The following is an 18,761-nucleotide window of genomic DNA, read 5'->3' as shown; positions in this document are numbered from 1 at the left end:
TGAAGAAAGACTATCTTATTAGAAAAGTCACAAATTATTAATCATAGGTGATTCAGAACAAATGAATATATTTGTTAACTGTTCTTTTCAAGTACAAATATTGGACATATTATTTTTTTGCAGGGGCCCTGAGAATGTTTAGCCCAATGCCTTAGATGTGTTAGGTGTGCAATAAATATTGGTTGAGTTGAACTAAATATGCTTTCATTAGACTATTTTTGAGACTCTAGCAAGCATTTTGGTCAATAATATGTATAGAGAGAAAGGGAGAGCTTTCTCAAGAAGGTTTCATGTACAAATGGAAAGAAGTGTGGACTATTCATACCCACAAGAAATATGTACAATGGGAAATAGGATTTGAGCTTAACTTTGAGCTCTTTGAAGGATTGAAAGGATTTTGATAGATGCAGAGTAAGAAATTAACATGCCTAGGGAGTTTGCAGAAGAAAAACTGTGAGCAAGGGAGAAAATGAGAGCAATCATGGTGGTAGGTAGGATGGGGTCTTAAAATTTATTCTGAAAGTTTGGCTTTTGTCCTTCCAAGTAAAGCTTTGAGCAGGGTTTACAAGGATGAAAGAGAACTTTTGGAGGATCATCTGTGGGCAGCATTCATTAGGGAGAAAGAGAAAATACCTCCGGGGTCTTGATTAGGTGCTACGTGTTTGAACACGAAGCTGGTATTGGTAATGGCAGGGAGGGCAATGAAAAAAGTTTTTACAATTGAAAAGGATTGTATGAGATCATAAGAGTCAAAAAAGAGGGAAGCTTCACTACCCAGTATATAGCTTTCTGACTTGAGAGACCAGGCAAGGTCTTGAGGTGAGAGGAATGGACTTTCACTTCTTCGATCCTAATTTTAATTCAAATAAATTGTTCCAGAGAGGTCTTGCTGTCCTCCCCTTTTAGCTTCCATACTGGATTGAAGGGTTAAATAGTATATCCCCCAAATTCATGTCCACCTGATACCGCAGAATGTGACTGTTTTTGGAAATAGTGTCTTTGCAGATATAATTAGTTAAGATGAGGTCATACTGGATTAGGGTGAGTCCAAAATCCAGTGTGACTTATATCCTTATAAGAAGAGTGAAATTTGGACACAAGACATAGACACACAAGTAGAATGCCATGTGAGGATGGAGGCAGGTTTTGGGGCAATGCATTTACAAGCCAAGCAACACCAAGGATCACTGGCAAGCACCAGAAATAAGGAAGAGGCAAAGAAGGCTCCTCCCCTAAAGTATCAGAGAGTGCAAAGCCCTGCTGATACCTTGATTTTGGATTTTTAGTCTCCAGAATTGTAAGAGAATAACTTTCTGATGTTTTAAGCCACCTAGTTTGTGGCACTTTGTCATGACAGTCCTAAGAAATGAATACAGGGAAGGGGATGTGGTTCAGGTGATAAGGCCTCCACCTACCATATAGGAGGACCCAGGTTTGATCCCCGGGGACTCCTGGTGAAAAAGAAGAAGAGAAAGTGTGCCTGTGCGGTGAGCCAGTGTCCCGTGGTGAGCTGAGTGCCCATGCTATGAGCCAAAGTGCCTGCGCAGGGAGCCAGTGCCTGTGCAAATGAGTCACTCGGCAAGATGATAATGCAACAAAAGAGAGATGAAGGGGAGACATATCAGAGGTCCCCAGGATCAAATTCTGGTGAATCCTAGAGGAGAAAGATGAGAAGAGAAGACAAAAAGAGAAACAGATACAGAAGATGACACAGTGAATGGACACAGACAGCAAAAACAGTAGGGAGGGGGAGGGGCGAGGAAGGAAAAAAAAAAAAAGAAATGAATACAGCTTCCATCTTTCCCTTCTTCCTTTTTAGTTCCCCTTCTGCCTTAACCCTCTTCCCAAAGCAAAGTGCAATACAAAGCAAGCTACACATTTAGCTTGAAGGAACAAAATTTTCCCAACTGTTTTCTTGTCCTCAACTCCCTATTTTGTTGCCAGTTTTTTTTTTTTTTAAGATTTTTTTATTTATTTAATTACCCCCCCCCTTCCCCGGTTGTCTGTTCTCTGTGTCTATTTGCTGCGTCTTGTTTCTTTGTCCGCTTCTGTTGTCGTCAGCGGCACGGGAAGTGTGGGCAGCGCCATTCCTGGGCAGGCTGCACTTTCTTTCGCGCTAGGCGGCTCTCCTAACGGGGAGCACTTCTTGCGTGTGGGGCTCCCCTACGTGGGGGACACCCCTGCGTGGCGCGGCACTCCTTGCGCGCATCAGCACTGCACATGGGCCAGCTCCACATGGGTCAAAGAGGCCCGGGGTTTGAACCGCGGACCTCCCATGTGGTAGACGGACGCCCTAACCACTGGGCCAAGTCCGTTTGCCATGTTTTAACACAAATATGACCATGTCATTCTCCTGCATTATCACCTCTGAATCACCTGTAGGACATGTTTCAAAATCAGTGCTGTTCCTAGTCTTTAGCTTCACCTCCGGCACTCCCACTCATGCCCACCAAAGCAAGTCACACTGGACACCTTGCTTTTCCCATATCAGAGCATGCATTTTCATGCCTACACAATTTCTTTATGATGACCTCGCCACCCGATGTATATGATGTCTGCATTCATATTCATCCTTCAAAATTCAGCTCTTCCATGCAAATTTTCAGAAACCATTTTCTGTGTTGTTTGCTACCTTACTGTTTCTACTACTTCTCCTGCTGATCTTTTAACTTTGTCCTGATATTTTTGCCCTATTGATTTCCTACACTGGTGAACTGGGTTTTGTTCATGTGAATGTTGCATTTAGTTCTTCTGACTGGTGACCAGGGAGAGTTCATTGGCTCTCATCTGTGTCATTGAGTCACTTTGTTCATCCCTCTGATATATAATTCTTCACACCATTGTGTAGCTATTTGGTTGTCTCCTACGCTAGGTTTCAGGCTTCTTTAAGACAAGGACCACATCTCAACCATCATTCTAGCAAGTTCTTAGCTAATCAGGCATAGTATTTATCACATGGAGTTTCTCTTTTGTTCACAAGTTCTGCACCATGAGCATCATCTCCTCACAGAAAAACTGGGAGGAAAACACGCATTTCCAGCAGGGCTTCAAGACTCAGTTTTTGCCCCCATTTGCACAAAGGCTCATCCAAGCCCTTTCTCCTGAGGGATTCACTAAATGAGTGTGAGGAACAAGCTCTAATGAAACAGGAATGAGGATGCTCTCTTGCTAAATAGGGGAATGAAGTTAGGCTGATCAGATTGAGCATTTAGTACCAGGCACAGAAACAAAGACACCTAGCATGAGAGAGGGACATGGGGTGAAACATGGACACTGCTCATGACTAAGTGTTAATCCATATAATCACATTTGATCCTAAAAAACACTCTATTGTGAAATTCCAGATTTTGAAGTCCATTTTTTCACAGACTGCAGGACACAGTTTTTCAGACAAATATTTACCAAAGTAATATTTTAGCGATAGCTAGTGAGACGACATTTGTCTAGCAGCCCCTGAAGCAGCATCACCCAATTTCTCTTCATTATAGTAATAAAGGCAGACAGACACAAAGATATGAAAATACATGAAGGTTGATGGTAAAAGTTTTGCTGTAATCTGGGACAAAATTAAAGACCTATGGGACCAAATTGAGAATAAAAATCTGTCTGATGTATGGTTTGCTGTTTGCAAAAGAGCAGATCCATGACCAGGAAGAATTTCAAAATCATTTCCACATTTTTGATTCCTAAATCGAGACCCAGAAACGAATCAACCCAAAAAGCAGAAAGTGTCTCTCTACAACTGCCTCATAAGTGCATATAATTTACATAAATTAAAAGACATATACTCAGGAGAGGGAGGCAGGGAGAGTGATAATAAGAATTTAAATGGTATTGATAATTCTCATTCCCCTAAATGATTATACTCTTTATTACATATAGCATATTATATGCTGTAATACATACCTATTATTTGTTACGGATTGAATCATGTCCCCACAAAAACATGTTCAAATCCTAAATCCTGGTCCTGTGAATGTGAACCATTTGTAAACGGGATCTTTGAACATGTTGTTAGTTAAGGTGAGGGCAAGCTGAATCAGCCGGAATCTTTATAAGCAGAGGAAATTTGGACACACAAGTAGGAAACACGAGGGAGAGACGGCCATGTGACTGAGGCAGAGATGGAGTTCTGGACTGCTAGCCAGCCACCACCAGAATGCCACAGACTCCAGAGGAAACACAAGCTGCTCACAACTTGAGTTTGGACTTTCAGCTTCCAAAACGGTCAGACAGTAAATTCCTGTTGTTTTTGTTGCAACAGCCCTAGCAGACTAGGACATTGTAACATATTTGTGTCCACAAAAGCATATATGTCAAATTAATGCATAATTTCAGGAATTTTCAAATGTAATTCTGATTACACTTGTTTTTTTCTGCCTAAGATGTCACTCCACTCAACTCTGCTGATTTTGGGTTTTTAAAATTTCAGTCATAATCTGCTTCTACATTACTTTAGAAGCTGCAATTCCTAAAAGCATAGAGGAGGCAGGGGAGGTGGATAATGGCAGTGCCGCAGTGTCTTCATGGAGTGAAATCCCAACAAGTCAAGTGCTGAGCTGGAGGGCGGGCGGGGTCACAAGGTGGCCATGTGATTAGTTCTGAGGGTCAGAGAGTCACCCAGGGGTTGGGGGAAAGATGGTGAAAGCCATTAGGGATCACAGTGCACTTAGAACTCAATAAGTCTTAAAATTCCAAATGCAGAAAAATCAGGCACGACTGGTAAGAAAATTTGGAAAAAGATAGTGATAGAAGGGCCTTGTTTTAGAGGATATGTGAACACAGTCGAAAATGCAATTCCAATAAAACAATAATTATTTTAAAAAGGAAGTACTAACAAAAGAATTAACAGGTAAAAAAATAGAATAGATACTAACGTAACAAAGGACAAAGCGCTACCATATAAAATTAATGTGTTTTAAATGGAAAATCACAAAGATATGTAGAAGATATATAATATTTGAAATTAAGTATTGGCAAAACAGATTATTTGGAAAAATAATATCATTTAGATGCCGAATTCTGTAATATATTAAAAATAAATTCCAGGCCCTTAAAGAGTAAAAAGTACAAATGAAATCATTAAGAGATAAACCAAAAAGGTAAACACATCATAGAAGTCACAACATAACAAGAAATACACTAAACTGTACATTGTAATGTATTATTTTTCACTTTAAACACCCATCATAAACAAAACAATAAAGGAAAATGAGAAACAAGGGAGAGTATATGCAACAAATTTATTTACCAATCAGTAAGGAAACAGGATCCTTGATGGAGCACTCATTTAATCAAGAAAAGTAATTTTAAAGCTCCTAATATGGGCCATATCCTCTGCAAAGCATTTCTTGTTGACTACAGTCCAGTACATAAGCAATAAACAATGTATAAGTACTGGACAAATGATTATTTTATTTAATTAAAAATTGTAGAAATTACTCTAAATGAAACTAATGGGGTACAGCAAGAGTGGGAAAAGGGGACAAGTACTTCAGGAAACATTTAGTAATTATGATTAGTAGTAATAAGTAGATTCCAGACTTTGTATTGTATAAACACACTGTAGTTGAGGCTTTAGAAAAAAATAGGGAGTCTATTTGAAAATGATAACTCATCATATCTGTAAACACACATAATGACTGATAAAAGCAAACACATTTAACTAAAAGTGTGGTTTCATTTTGACCATCCATTCTTCTCTGCCTGGGTATTGTGTTTTGTTCCCACATAGTGGGTACAGTCACCACTTGCTTCCATATTCCTTCGGTTCTATACTGCCTCATCCTTTTCTGTAGCATCTACAGTGTTCTTGCTTAAATCCCAAGCTGTCCTTGTGGCTTGGCCACTGTCTTCTGCAGTAAGTGGAACTTTTCTCTCTTCTTTTGAGCTGCAGTAAAGCATAGCGGTTAAGGGCTTTGGCTTCAGAGTCAGGCCACACTATGTTTAAATTCTGGCGCCATCATCTCTGAGCCATGTAGCCTTCTACAAGTCATTTAGTTTCTCTGAGTCATAAACTCCTCATCTCTAAAACGAGGACACTACTTCCTCCTACCTTATAGATTCATTACGAGAATTAAATGTGAGACTGTGATAATGCGTAGAAATTGCCTGGTGTGGGGTGAGAGCCCAGTAAGCAGTAGCTGTTACAGATTGCTTAGAGTCGAGTCATTGTGTTGGAAGTGCTTGCCAAAGTGAGTACAAAACAATGTTTTTATGCTCACATCTATCTTCACACAACCATTTTTGCAATGGATATCTTTTTTTTCTGTCTAAGATTTTGTTAGACTGCTCCCCCCCCAATATCCCTGTATATTGGAAGATTCAGACAAAAAAGGACAAACATTCAATAAACAAGGTAACTGATTCAATTCTACAAAGTGTATTTTGTATAAGTGTCATTAGGAGCCAACCCAAAAAAGGACAGGGAGTCCCGTCAGGGCCTGGGGGAGAACTTGGGAAGATGCACACATGCCCTGCCCCTGACCTCTCTCCATGAGAGTTCTGAGCCCGGCTTCCCTCCTGCAGAGGCACTGCTGCTTCCAGTGGGACCATGTGTCTGGAAATCCAAAGGAAGGAGCTGGTCAGCACATGGCACATCCTTTGGTACAAGCCTAATTGCCAAGCCCCTCGGTGTGCTAGTCAATTTGGGGGGTGGGTGGAGGAAAGGGGGTACTTAAAAGAAGCCAACGCTGTTGCCTAGCAGCAACACCATCCATGGGGGTCAAATGGACCAGGGATCACCCTCCTCTCTGTTGGTGTTTATTAGCTCAGCTCGTATGGATACTTTTAATCCAGGTCAAACTAAGGCATCAGGTGGAGGTGGGAGGAGCCATAGAAAACTCAGATAAAGAAAGAGCCCCTTCCAGAGCTGACGTGATATTCGTGGCTGTCAAAGAAGAGCTCAAGGATGGACACTAACATCTGCTGAGCCGCAAACCACCGTCTGCTTTGAATATCCCAGTTTGCCTCTCCCAGGATAACCCACCCCCTGGACCTCATGTGGTGGATGAATGAAGGAAAATGTTTAGGCACATACCTAAAAGCTAAAACTGAGCTTACAGGAAAACATTTACATTTTTCCTCCAGGAGGAGTGCCTCTTCTCCAAATTTCCCAGTCAAATAAATGCTACCAGCGGTTGGGCTAGTAATAACCGACTGGAATGCCCCAGATCTTTAACTCTAGACCCCTCAAGGCCAGGGGACTAATAAAGAAGAAGGTGTCTGTAAAAGGCATCTCCCGGTCCCAAAGTGGGCTCCAACAGAGGTCAAGCTGACCAGCCGGAGGGGTCTGAGCTGGTCCACCCTTGCTCCAGGACGGCCACAGGGAAGCAGCCTTCGGGGCGTCACAGATGCAGTCCTGCGGTCACTCCCTATGCAAAGGATTATCCTTTACAAACACTGCTTGCACCAACCACTGAGCGGGAAGACAGTGGCTCTATCTCATGCAGGGAGAGGCTATTTATGTGGGAATAGTATGCCCACACTAGACTTTCCAAACCCCTCTTTCTTTAGTAACTAGTGCCGCCACTACTTTGTAAGTTAAGGAATTGTTGGCGCCAACTGTTGGAGAACGTCCTCCCCATCAAACTTTGTTCTTCCTGAGATGGCAAATTCAGCGATTTTCTGAATTAGTGAAAGCTTCTAAAGAGCAGGATTGGCGGCAGTGAAGAACTTGCCAGAGAGTTTGGAGATATTCCATGATTGAAGAGAGTTGGTTATGAAGCTGGGTTTGCTTTAAGAGTGGAGAAAAGATGAAATTCTCTCGGTTCTTTCTCGGGCAAGCAAATCCATTTAGTTTCACCTTCTAGGCCAAAGCTCAGAAAGCTCAAGTGAGCATAATATTTCCACTACTTTTAACAGAGAGAAACTCTCTTCCTTTCATGAGTCTGCTGATTACTAAAAGCATTCAGGGCTCAGAACAGGCTTTCTGCACTGCTATCTTTTCTCAAAGAGGCTGCAGCTGGTTTCCTCGTTCTCATTTCCTCACACCTCATTTGACCTATATGATATAGGTCTTTTTTTTTTTTCCTTTCTGGAAATGAAAGCTCACTCCTTCAGAAGCCCAAGCTTTTAAATAAACTAACTGTGGTTGGGGTTGCATTAAGGATTCAGCAAACAGAATGCAGAGTCCCTGCCCAGAAATTATAACATCATCATCACAATAATACAAATGACAAACTCACACCTACTGGTGCTGCTGGTGTTTTCTGTGCATTGGGTTACTTTATTCTCACAGTGGCCTCACAAGGTGACTATAATGATTAGCCTGGTTTCACAGATGACAAAATTGGGGTTCAAGAAGAGCGAGTAACTCTCCCAAGGGCACATGGCCATGAAAAAGTAGAGCCTGGGTTTGAAACCCAAATTTGTCAGACTGAGGGAGGGGGCTTTCAACCATTCCTCTCCTTGGTGAGAACATGTGAGAGAGGCCCTGGCATTTGCAGATTTCATCTTTATAGCTCCCACCATTCACAAGGGAGCCAAAAGGCCGAGGGAATGATGTCACCTTTAAGGTGCCTTGTGGCCAGGGTTAAATTGACGGTGCCCTGGGTAACTGGCATGAGAAGCACCGAGAGCTAAGCCTGAGTCCCGTGTATGCCCGGCTGTCAAGCTCTTTTCTTCACGGAGTCTCTTGTGTGGAGCAACTCTTAAAAACCGGCAAAAGTTGTGCTGCTTCGTCAACCATCTCCAAAGGCAAGCCAGTTTGTATAGTGCATTGGTTTTGGATTTCAATGAATCAGAAAGGCTGGAAAAGCCTGCTTGAATTTTCGTTTAGATTTTACTGAATTTCACAGTAGGGACTATCATCTATAATGGTATTCAATCACAATATGAGGAGCTGTCAGCAAAGACCTGGGGACAGAGTCTTTGGGACTTTTGAGTGTCAATGTAAAACAATAAATAGCAGAGGAGTTAAGTCCAAGGGATGCTCAGAAGAGAGGCTTGTGGATGCAGGGTGCAGTGGGCATACTATTTCAATCCCTGCTGGGTGGTCTTTTTCACTCCTGCAGTGTGGGAAGTCTGAGCCATGTGGGGACCTGGAATTGGAACCACCTCCTGGAAAAGACCAGACAATCTTAGACTGGCCCAGTCTCAGGAGGAGGAGGAAACTCAGCATAGCATGCAAAACACTGTCTCTGAAGACAACTGGCTGATATTTTCACCCAACAAAAACCGTGTTGCCAGCTATTATATGTCAGGCTGTGGATACAAAGCTGTCTTATGTTCAGGCAGAAGAAACAGCAGAAGCAGACATGCCCTACCTTTTGAGTGCAACAAACCCTACTGAGTCCAAGGTTGGTTTTTGGAAAAGGAAGTCAGGAACACAGAAAGTGGGTTTATGGTGATCACTTAAGTCTTCTCATGGGACTTGCATTTCCATCCCCATTCTAGTTTCATCTAATTATTGATACTCAACTCATTCAATAATTTTACTTCACTTCTCTCACCTGACCCTTGCTCAGCCTTGGAAGCCTTTGGCTGCCTCTCACTCTCTGGGTCCTGGCCCGCTCATTAAAGATGTACTTTATCCAGGTGCAAACTCTGGGCCTAAATGCAGCCAATGGTATACTTGAGGATGGGAGGACATTGATCAAGGGGGTGTGGCTGCAGAAGAGATGTAGCTGTGTGGTGATCTGGGGAGAGCAGTCAGCTTGGCTAAGATGTCCCAGCACAGGAAAGGGTAATCCAGGGCAGGCAGTCATTGGAAAAGCAGGTGTTGGGCATCAGGGAAGACTGTCAGCATGGAGCCAGGTCTAAACCCTGGCTCTGGGGTTTGGAAGGTCACTGCAGTTCTCAGGAGAGTCCAGAAGAGAGAACACGGTGGCTCAAGTTGAGTCACTCAGCTCTCTGCTGGTTCTGCCATTTAAGAGCCATGTGTGTGGGACCTTGTGAAAGTCTTTTTGCCTCACTGAGCTTCATTTTCCACTTCTGTACAATGAAAATGACATTACCTACCTTGCAAGGTTGGTGAGGATTAAATAACTTAATGTGTGTAAAGCATCAGCCTGTGGTAAGCACTCAGTACGTGGTAGGTTATAATGATGGTGCTGGTGCTAATGAGATTTGGAAAGTTATGCTAAGAGAAAGAGAGTAGAAGTGTGGGGGTACATTCCATTCATTTAACAAACACTCGAGTGCCTCTTTCGTTCCAGGTACTGGAACCTACTGCTGAGGCTACAGGAATAAATAGGACCAATAGGTTCTTTGCCTTCATGGGGTTCAAAATCTTAGTCTTCATGGAGTTTAAGCCTGTTAACACCAGGCCACAAATTGAGGAACAGTTTAAGAATGAGGCAGGAGGCCATTGACATGAAATAGGGCCCAAAGTTTGAGCCAGCCTAAAGGAAATTGTGACTGGTGCTGAGTTTCAGATCATGAGGCAATATCTTCACGACTGTCCTGACTAATTCTGAACCAGCCTTAGGCACTGAAGCAAGATCAAGTCTGTGGGAAGTCAAGGGACCATAGATAAATGGGAAGGTTGGAAAAGGTAGAAGCTTCATCACTGTCCAGTGCCTGAAGTAAGTACTTGGTAAATGTTAGCCTTATTTTGATGGTTGCTGGTAATAATTGGCACCTTGCCTTGAGGCTGACAGTAGGACCATAATGTGCTCAGGGGCTGTGGAACCAGATGGTTTCCATGTCAGCTGAACCAAGTGGAGCTGAGCTTGTGGTGATGTTGGAGCACTTGCACCTCTTTAAAAAATGTATTTTTTGGGAGCAGGTATGGCTTAAGCAGTTGAGCACTGTTCCTGGTGCCTCCTAAAAAAACCCCACAAAAACAAACAAGAAAAATGAAGAAACCAACTCAAGGGAGCTGATGTGGCTCAGTGGTAGAATGCTGGCTTCCCAGATATGAGATTCTGGGTTCAAATTCTGGCCCCGTACCTCAAAAAAAAAAAGTATTTTCTCTCTCTCCTGCCACAATACCAGTTTATCTGCTATTCCATTTTGCTGTGTCATTGTGTCTACCTTTGTCAGCTCCTTGCAACCCCTTATGATATACCCTGAGCTAGGAAAAGAGCACAAGCATGTTACAATTTTGTCTAAAATAGGAATTAAAAACATCAAGTACCATCCTATCAGTAAAATGGATCTGCTTTAGCAGTATTGAGGAGATTGGGGATTGGATTTGAAATCAGGATTGCTCTGGAAAAGCTTACACTTCCATTTCTTCATGGGTAAGAGGAGAAAAATATTCTCAATCACCTACTTCAAAGCGATTTGGGAACCACATCATATTATACTATGAAAGTGCTTTCTAAAGGGGAGAGCACTGTGAAAACAGAAGACATCATGCAAATATCTTTTCTTGGACAGCAGGGGTGGTGGCTTTGATGGCAGAAGTAGGAGTGAAGGAGGCATTTCTGGAGGAGGATTTAAAGTTAGCTATAATTTTCAAATTCAGTGCCCACTCATCTTTTATATTACAAGAGAAATTTTTTTAAAATCAAATTTTAAGAACTTTTGGAATGAAGGTGTTGGTTTAAAGATTGACTTAGTTCCTGTTGCACCTCCTAGATCTTGGTCAAATTAAGTCATATTTGAAGGAACATTCACATTTATATCTATCAGCAGGCAGATGATTTACAAGATAATTAAAATTTATTGAAGTAGTCAAACCATTGTTATAGACACTCTTGGTGACAAACTCTGGCATATTTTCTTATAATGGGAACTATTGAAATGTTCACTGGATAATTAAACTGTCTAGCAGGCAAGTTAAATTTCCTATGGAAATTTGATTACTTTATGTCAATGCAGCTTGAAACTATTACTAAGAGATGGCTTATATCACATGCTAATTGACTTTATCACACACAGAATGAAAACTCAGCTGAATGCTGATTATTTTTATTTTTAAATACCCTCTAGAACTGACACTGCACTTGACATAAACTTTATTTCTCAATTCTATAAGCCATTTTTTACTGATACTAGTATGTTTTGAACATTTAAACTATTGCTCAACTAATTGTGATGTAATATGCCTTTCATATATACTGGGATGTCAGCCCAAATTAATTCCACAAATATTAAATCAATTTAATTGCATATTGGCTTCTTATCTCAATGGGGAATTTTAAAAATTTTATTGACTCACATTCATTGCTTGCTACTGACATTGACCAGTTGAACTCTAAAAATAGTCTTAGCATGCCATTAAATGGAATCTCAGTAAATTTCCATTTGAGTACTTTATTTCAAAATTTGTGATCTACTAATTATGATTAAACTTTGCTGCAGTGACATTTTATTTCACTTGAATTACTAGGAGCACATTAGTATAATTTATTCTTTGTACCTTTCAAATCGTGGTTCAGAATAAGAAGGCATTGGAAATATTGAATTTATCTTCTTAAGTGATCAAACCCAAAGGCTCTTCAAGAGGTTCTGGTGACCTCAGGTCCAGGACAGTGAATCCTGAATGAACAGGTCCACGTTCTTTCAGGAAGGTCTATGTAAGCCCAGTGACAGAATATGAAAAACAACAACAGAAAAACCACCACCAACAATAACAAACACATAGTTAGCTAGTTTTTAAATTCTTAGATTTGGGTGAGATTCTGGTCCTGTTGTCAACTCACTTGTCAAATCATGGCCCGTATTCATTCAAGCTCAGTATAAAGGCAGAAATATTAATATTAGCTTGAATGATCCACCAAAAGCCAATTAGTGCACTCATGATTTTGTCCCTTGGTTTGGAATGGACATGAAAGTTCACCTAGCCCAAGCTTCTGTACAGTTTATGGAAGACCACGAATTGAGGGGCAAGGATGAATTGGAGGCATTTCTCTTTCTATTTCAAAGGTTAATTGAGGTGGTTTGTTGTTATTGTAGTCTTTAGTGAATATGATTCAATTTTAATATGACTAAATTTTAATATTTCCATATGTATTTAATTTTATCTCTGGATTTTTAAAGTGAAGATTCAGGTCTAGCTAAAACTTAAACACTCTAATTCCTCTCTCCAGTATTTAAGCCAATAAATTGCCCTGTATAAGAGAGGTATAAAGAGCACACTGATTTATGAATTTGCTGATTTTTTTCTCCATGGTGACAGACATAAACCATCATCTCATGTCTGAAGAACACAGAAACATTAAATACTAATATTTTAAGTGCTAAGAGGAATCAAATCAAATCAAATGATTTCTCTGGATTTACATCTGATTTACTCTATGGATCCTGGAATTATCTCTGTATTCAATTATTTACTGTCCCTGATATGGGCTGTGTATGTGGGGACTGTGTGTTTCTTCATAAATAACCTGGGCTATGTGTATAAGCTTGCTGAACTTAAGATTCCAGCATAAGCCATGTGTGCATGCAAACAACGAGAGCTGTAGCCCCACCTCTCGTAACCATGCCAGCCACTCCAGTCTGCCTAGTTCCCAGAAAGCCAATTAAGTGATATAGGCTCTATAGGCTTTGGCTATTCAGGGAGGACGCAGACTAAATGTCTTAATTCAAACTTACCTGGAATGTGGGGGATATGTGTTAATTCAAGCTTACCTGGAATGTGGGGGATATGTGTTAATTCAAGCTTACCTGGAATGTGGGGGATATGTGTTAATTCAAGCTTACCTGGAATGTGGGGGATATGTGTTAATTCAAGCTTACCTGGAATGTGGGGGATATGTGTTAATTCAAGACCTATCTGATATTCAGACAAACACCTAAAACTCTAAGAAACTAACAAAGAAAGTCTGTTTGCATAAAAGCACTATTTGACTACCTACTCCTATATCCTCTGTATAAAAGGGACCCAAAGATCCTATTCCGGGCTCAGCTTTTTTAGACAGGAGTCCGACGTGCCCGGCTGGACGTAATAAAATTTTCCTTCTTAAAATATTCCTGAGTCCTGGCCTTCAATATGTGATCTGAATCTTTCTGCTTCCACAACATCCCTATATGTTAATTCTGTAAACATTATTTAGCATCTACTGGCATTATTTTCTTTGAAACAGTCATATATTACACCAAAAGCTTTTAGGCTTTTAAATGAGTTTCCAAAAAGCATTATAATGTTTTCTGAGTGAGTCTAGGAAGCAGAGACCCACAGAGAGAACGACCTTGAGAGGTCCTTAATATTTCTAGATAAAAAAAGAGAAATGTCAACCAGAGTTTAGAACGTAGTCCAGCATCTCAAAATGCTAAAATCACAATATTGATGAATTTTTTTTTCTTTTTTGTGTCCTGAATGACCCTGGACTGTCTGATCAGAGCAGATTCATCTCTATTTATTCTAGCCCTCATGCTCATCTCTTTTGAAGCACAGCTGTTGCCACCTTGTCGTGTTTATTCAATTGCCTAAATGTATCTTCACTTCTGATTACCTTGGAAGTCACTGCAAAAATCCTTGGAATTCCACAAGTGCCCAGAGCCCTTGCCTCCAATCCCAGGGATGCGTTGTTTTCTCCACTAAGAATACTTTTTAATTCTCTTTGCAGGACTAACTCTTCAAGCCTCTTTTAAGGCTGTGTTTAGGCCCCTCATTTGCAGAAACACCTCCCTGACTGGCCTCCCTTGCCCATCCAAATTGGATTACTTGCCTCTTTTTCCTTCCCTGCCCCACCACACTCTGCATATCCCCCGATCACTTATTGCCTGATGCAGTCATTACTAATTAATACTCATCTCTGTCCTTCACTGGACTATTCGGTGGGTGGGAGATGCTGCCTTTAGTAACATCCCAAGTAGCAGAGTCCAGAAGATAGCAGACTCATAGTGAGAGTCTGTTGCTTGAATGAATACATGAATTTCTGGGGAAGTCACAGACACCCCCCTCAGAATCCATCTTGCTGCCCTCTCCCTCCCTTTTCCACTGCCTGCAGACATTTCAATCTTCAGTCTGGGAGATGTTATGTCTAATGAAATGGCCTGACCATGCCTAGAACCCCCAGAACAAGTAGCCCAGGCTGCTTATCAGGGTGGGGACTCTCAGTGGCAGGGCCCCCTCCCCCAGGGGTGTATAAATACCCCACCTTTGGGCAGCACAGATTTGTCTCTCTTCTCTGACACAAAGCTGCCATCTACTGACCTGGCCCGAGGACTTTGGCCACCCAGGGTGACGGCCACCATGGGCTCTCTTCCCCTGCTTTTTTGGGCCATTTGTGCTGTGTAAGTAATAAAGCGGTCATCTGCTAAAACTTTCTGTGGTGCCTAAGTCTGTGTTCCCACAACACACTGTACTGCAACTCCCTGCACACGAATAGATGGTGATTTAGACTGAGAAGGTCGACCTCTAGCTGGGGTGTTGTGTGTATTTTCACTAGTCATTTTCTTTCTGACTTGACTAATATGGTTCCTCTCAAGAGACAAGAGTAATTATTATCTGCTTTCCCATAAAATCTTATCCTTTCAGATGACACAAATCTTCTCTGATGTCAATCAGAAAAGTGGCACCTGAATGCAGAGATGATTGACAGAACTGCTCGAGCGAATCCATGCCTGAGGCATGATTGGAAACACAAGTGCATCATGATATGCACAAACTCAGTGTGTCAGTCCATTTTCTTTACACTCCAGATGGTTTGGGGGAAAATATTTTTGTGCCTCATAAATTATTCATAGTTGAATTTGTATAAATACCCAATACTGAGTACAAAGATATTCAGGCAAACAGTCAGTGATTTATCTGTTATCTAAAGTGAGATACCATTATTATAAAAGGAGAAATGACTCTGAAATCTCAATGATTAACACAGAAAGATATCCTAACAAAGTGAAAATGGAAATGCAATACATAGAGAAGACAATGGTAAAGTAAAGAGGCAGACAGTTAAAGGAAGTTGATAAGTTTTACTAGGATTTTAAAAACTTGAAGTAACTCATCTATTATTATGCAAAATCAGAAAGTTTCTTAGTATTTTGCACAAAAAGAAAGTACTTAGGCTTCAGCCTACTTGAATTTAGAGACACACCTGTACACAGTGTTGGGGACAGAATCGTGCCCCCCACAAAAGACATGTTCAGATCTTAATCCACTTCTGCTTCTCTGAGGGTGTGAACCCATTTGTAGCTAGGACTTCTGAAGATGTTATTACTAGTTAGGGTGTGGCCAAATTGAATCAGGGCAGGTCTTAAGCCCCATGACTGGAGGCTTTATAAAGAGAGGAAATCCTGCTGCAGTCAGTCAGTGGAAGCCAGAAACCAGGAGAAGCCAGATGTCAGAGAAAGCCACAGGAGGAGACCAAGGATATCACCATGTGAAAGAGGCAGAGATACAAGACAAGGGATCTGAAGTATTGTAGCCAGACAGCACCAGAACACACAGAGTCCCGGAGAAAGCATGGACTGTCAGGACCTTGATCTGGGACTTCTAACCTCTGAAATTGTGAGCCAAGACATTTCTGTTGCTTAAGCCAACCAGTGTGTGGTATTTGTCATGGCAGTTCTGACAAACTAAGACATACAGCATGGAGGATGGGGAGAGAACATAGACAGCTATGGCATAAATCCTCTCCTCTCCTTGCCTGCAATTAGTCTAGTTTGTCACTGGGAGCGTACTGCGGAGGTGTGAAGATGCTTTATTTCTCACGGAAATAATGCACAGATTGCTGTGAACTGAAGGGCAGTGAGACCGAAGATTTTTCTTACCCTTTCTCACCTCCCTAATGACCTTTTTTCTGGAATCTTCCTCAGCAGTTTCTCCCACCCCTGGGACCTCCCATTGGCTTATAAATGTCCTTAATATTATTCCCTTCCCATCTCCAGCTACTATCCATTGTTTTGTTCCTTTTTTCCTCAACAAAAGTCAGAAGATTTGTCTGTATATACAATTTCTACTTCCTCAATTTCCATTTTCCCATCATATTAGGCTTTTGTGTTCCCCATCTACTAAAGCAACTTTCATTAACAGCATCAATTACCAAACTTTGTTGAAACCAAAGGTCAATTTTGCGTCTATGTGTGACTCACCTCTAAATATATTTGGCACAGCTGTTGACTCCCTCTTGAAACACTTCATCTTCTAGGCTGCTGGATTCCATCCTGGCCTTGTGCCTTACTGGTTGCTTTTTCTCCCTCTACCATCTCTCACTGTTGAGCTGCTCTAGGGCTCTGTCCTCGCCTTTCTCTTTTTCAGATCTATACTCTCCCCCACTAAGTTTTGATACCATCTACACCCTTTTTTCTCCATCCTGGACTGTGTGTAGTTGACTGCATCCTTGAAATCATTGTTTGGAATCCTGTTAGGCATCTACAATTTATCAAGTCCAAATCCACTTATGGATTTCTGTCTTCTTAACCCCACTCCAGACACTGCTGCCAAATCCACTTCCTTCAAAGCCTTCCCCAAGTCACCAAGATTGCACCATCCACACCAATTGCTCAGGCCAAAAATGGGGATATCAGTGTTTTCCCCTCTTCCCTCCATATCCCTCTTCTAATCCACCAGTGTTTTGGTTTCCTAGTACTGCCATAACAAAGGTGCACAAATTGGGTGGCTTAAACCAACAGAGATTTATTCTCTCACAGCTCTAGAGGCTAGAAGTCTGGGACTAAGTTGTTGGCAGGGCCAGGCTCCCTCTGAAGCCTTTTGGGAAAGATTCTTCCTTGCCTTTCCTGGCTTCTGGTGGCCCAGGTGTTCCTTCGCTCGTGGCATCACTCTGATCTCTGCCTCTTTCTTCATGTGGCTGTCTTCCTTCGGTGTCTGTATCTCTCTGTCTCTCCTCCTTTTGTAAAGACATAAGTCTTATGGATGCAGACACTGGTTTTATGACCTAATCTGACCTGAACCACTTATACCTAAAAAGACCCTTCATCCAAATAAAGTCATATTCTGAGGTTCTGGGGGTTAGGATTTCAACATATATTTTTGAGAGGCATAATTCAAACTCTAAGTCAGTAAGTCTCATTCACTCCAAAATATACCCTGAATTCAATCCCTTTCGCCATCTCACTGCTTCTAGAGCAAACATCCCTCATCTGAGACCTGGGCTAATGTGATAGTCTCCTAACTCATCTCCCTGCCTCCACCACGGCCTGTATGGGCAATCCGTTCTACACATAGCAGCCAGAGTGATCTTTTAAGAATATAAACTCCCATTTTCCCCTAGCTAAAACACTTCAATAGCTTCCCATTGCAACTAGAGCAAAATGCAATCTCGTTAGGCGGTACCCAAAATGACCTGGCCCTGCCTCATTCACTTCACCTGTGTGGTCTCAAAACCATTATGCTTGAGCTAGTTCCTGTCTCAGAGCCTTGCCGTTACTCTTTCTTTTCAACTCGTGCCTCAGCATTCTACGTTCCTGATTCTTCCTCAACATTCAGGTCTCAGCTCAGTGTTGCTCCCCCCCACACCCCCCGCCATAACTTCAGTAGTGTCCCCACAGCACCAACTGCCATCCAAGGCAACCTTCTCTTCATACTACATTATTTTATCTTCTTCGGAGCATGGGTCAATAACTGAAATTATCTGACTTATTTGTTCAAGCATTGGTTGAATTTTTTTTTCCCATTAAAATAAACTTATGTTCTTAGAAGGCCCAGACTCGGGTTCTCCACCATATCCCCAGGGCCTGGAATAACAGTAGCATTTGTTTACTGATTGGCTCAGGGAGTCAGGATGCCTCCATAATGAGAATAAAAATTTATCTTTCTACTGAAAACTTCAAAAGTTTACTTTTTGATTGGTAAGAGATTTCACAGACATTGTCCAGGGAAATTTTGAGGGGGTGGGGGACCTGTAGAAATCTGCCTTTCTTTGCTGCCTCTCTCTCCATCCATCCCTATATCTTGTGCTCCTTCT

The 18,761-nt window shown here is 41.6% G+C and overlaps 1 protein-coding gene across 1 annotated transcript in view; it reads right to left on the bottom strand.

Moving 5' to 3' along the window:
• Positions 1–18,761, bottom strand: part of GRIN3A (glutamate ionotropic receptor NMDA type subunit 3A) — a 187,177-nt gene that overhangs the window by 135,717 nt on the left and 32,699 nt on the right. The gene's annotated exons all lie outside the window — the stretch shown is intronic.

This window comes from Dasypus novemcinctus, chromosome 8 (genome assembly GCF_030445035.2).
Source record: "Dasypus novemcinctus isolate mDasNov1 chromosome 8, mDasNov1.1.hap2, whole genome shotgun sequence".
In the NCBI taxonomy this organism is placed as follows: domain Eukaryota; kingdom Metazoa; phylum Chordata; class Mammalia; order Cingulata; family Dasypodidae; genus Dasypus; species Dasypus novemcinctus.
This window is presented reverse-complemented; position numbering and strand designations above follow the sequence as displayed.